Source organism: Chrysochloris asiatica, unplaced genomic scaffold (assembly GCF_000296735.1).
Source record: "Chrysochloris asiatica unplaced genomic scaffold, ChrAsi1.0 scaffold00178, whole genome shotgun sequence".
In the NCBI taxonomy this organism is placed as follows: Eukaryota; Metazoa; Chordata; class Mammalia; order Afrosoricida; family Chrysochloridae; genus Chrysochloris; species Chrysochloris asiatica.
This window is the reverse complement of record NW_006408696.1, coordinates 6,338,058-6,340,677: the sequence shown is the minus strand read 5'-3', so window position 1 is coordinate 6,340,677 and position 2,620 is coordinate 6,338,058.

The following is a 2,620-nucleotide window of genomic DNA, read 5'->3' as shown; positions in this document are numbered from 1 at the left end:
ATACTCTTAAACTAAACTCCCTTTTGAAAACTTGTAAGCCAGTCACTTCATACCTTTATCACCCCCTCATTTTAGGTAGCCAATGTTTAAGTTGCTATCCAGAGGGGATAGGATTGATACTTGATGTGAAGACTCCTTCCTTCTCAATTGGTATTTTGAGCTACTATATCCATGTCAGCTTGAAGATTAAGGTGCGCCTGACCCAAGCCATGGTATTTTCAGTAACCTCATATGCATGCGAATTATGGTGTTAGAGGAGAATATTGAAAGTGCCATGGGCTTCCAAAAGAACCAACAGATCTGTGTTGAAAGAAGTGCAGCCAGAGTGCTCCTTGGAGGCCAAGCTGGCCAAACTTCGTCTCTCATCCTTTGGACATATTGTCAGGAGGGACCAGTCGCTGGAGAAGGATATCATGTTTGGTACGGTGGAAGGTCATAAAAAAAAAAAAAAAAGGAAGACCTCCAGCGAGATGGGTTTGGCAAAGTAGCAGCATCAATGGGTTCAAGCTTGGCAATGATAGTGAGGATGGCCCAGGATCAGGCAGTGTTTCATTCTGCTGTGCATATGATCACTATGGGTTGGTACTGATTTGATGGCACCTAACAGCAACATATCCGTGAGTATAGGTCAAGTTCATCAAATTGTAGCCATTTATACTCATTTCCTTTATAAAAAAATTTTTTTTTCTTCCTCTAATTGAGTTCTGATCATCAACCCATCGAGGCTAGGTCAAATGGGTACTATCTGCAAGTTTGGGTGTTCTCATGCATCTCCCCTCACTTCATATCAGCTGGATGCTTCATTCTCAGCTCTAGCCCTCCATGGCTATGTCCTTGTCCATGGGCTCAAGTGTCCCCACGTCTCACCACATATCAGACCAACCAGCACTTCCCTTTCTATCTCTCACCTCCAGGTCAACGGAAGTCTTTGAAACGTGGTTGAACTCATCCCATTTCTTCATTGCTGCCTTTCCACTTCTTCCACTCACCAGTAGACCAACGTGGTCGCCAGCAAGCTTACATGCCTGTTCATGTGTTCCCTTTGAGTTTTAGTCTTGGAGGGGGGTTTGTCCTGAAGGGAAAGTTGTGTGCTCTTGTGAAGACTTACAGTCTTGGAAACCAATAAGGAGTGCGTCTACTTTGTCTATAGGGCCCTATGAGTCAGAATCAACTCCAAAGCAGTGGACTTGGGTTTTAGTTTGGTCCTGTCCCTCCAACAGCAATTTTTTAGTTACAAAATATTTTGTAAACATCGTATTCATACTGACAATTCATTCCGATAGGTGTTCCTTTGGAAGATCATACAGATGACACAGAGCTGGAAATTAACTTAGGGCCTGTTTGGAAGAGAGGCATAGAATGTGGGAAGAGGCCTGTTGATTGAGGACTCTAAGACATATTCTAATTACTGTTTTTATTGCTGGTGTAGTGGATGCTGTTTTTATTTCTTTACTTTTCCTCTATTTCTCTTTTAAAATGGCTTGGCAAAATGGCATATTTGACTCCACCCTGAATATATTTACTGAAACATTTAAAATATATCTATTCACCCATGTTGCTGGGTGACTGAGGCAAACACTTCAAAGTAAAAAATTTCCGTTTTATTTAAAATGTTGAGACAAAAGTCTCCTCTGGCGAGTGTAGAGCTGGAAAATCTGAGCAATTATCTTAAGTGCTTAACTACTCACTTTCATCTCAGGACAGAGATAGGGCTGCTGTAGCCTGGTTCAGGGAAATGGGTTTGGAGAGCCTTGGTTTTAATCCACATATAAGCAGCAGCTACAGGAAAATTACTTTATCTCTCTGAGCATTCACTTTCTCATAGTAAAATGAGATGGTAAGTGCTTACTCGTTGCCATAGAGCATATTCGGATGCACTGTGAACCCATGTGTGTCAGAGTAGAACTATGCTCCATAAAGGCTTTCATTGGCTGATTTTTCAAATGTAGGTTGCTAAACTTTCTTCAAAGATGCCTCTGGATGGGCTCAGTCCTTCAGTCTTCTGGTGAGCCGTCGAGTGCGTTAGCTGTTTACACCACCTAGGGACTTCTACAATGTTGAGAACACAGGCTTATCCGACTTCATTTTTCAGACCATTTTCTTAGGGACATTCTTCCCAACATATCACCTCCACCCACAGACTAGTTTAGCTTCCCTTGTTATATACATTCATCAAATTGTATTCCTCCTCTCAGGGGCCCAGGTACCTTCTTTATTTGATTAGTTGACTACATCTGTTCTCACAGCCAGCCTTACCCTAGACTGTCAGCTCCATGAGGGCAGGGACCAAGTCTACCTGTTTCATTACTCTATTCTCAGTGCTTTGCTCATGGTTGTCACTCAGTAAATGTCTACTGAATGAATGAATATGTGTCCCACAGAGGACTTACCCAGAGGCTCTGTATAAACCACAGTGTTTACTATGAAGCAACATTTGTAACATTGTTTGCAGGCCATGCAAAATTATCACCTTAAAAATTAGTCTGTTATATTTAGCTCAGAGTCCTGGTGTGGCACTGTTGGTGAATGCACTGAACTGCAAAGTCCACTTTGGACCTGTATGCCTGAGGTTCAAGTTTACCAGCTGCGCCTTGGAAACCCTATATAGGGTTGCTATGGG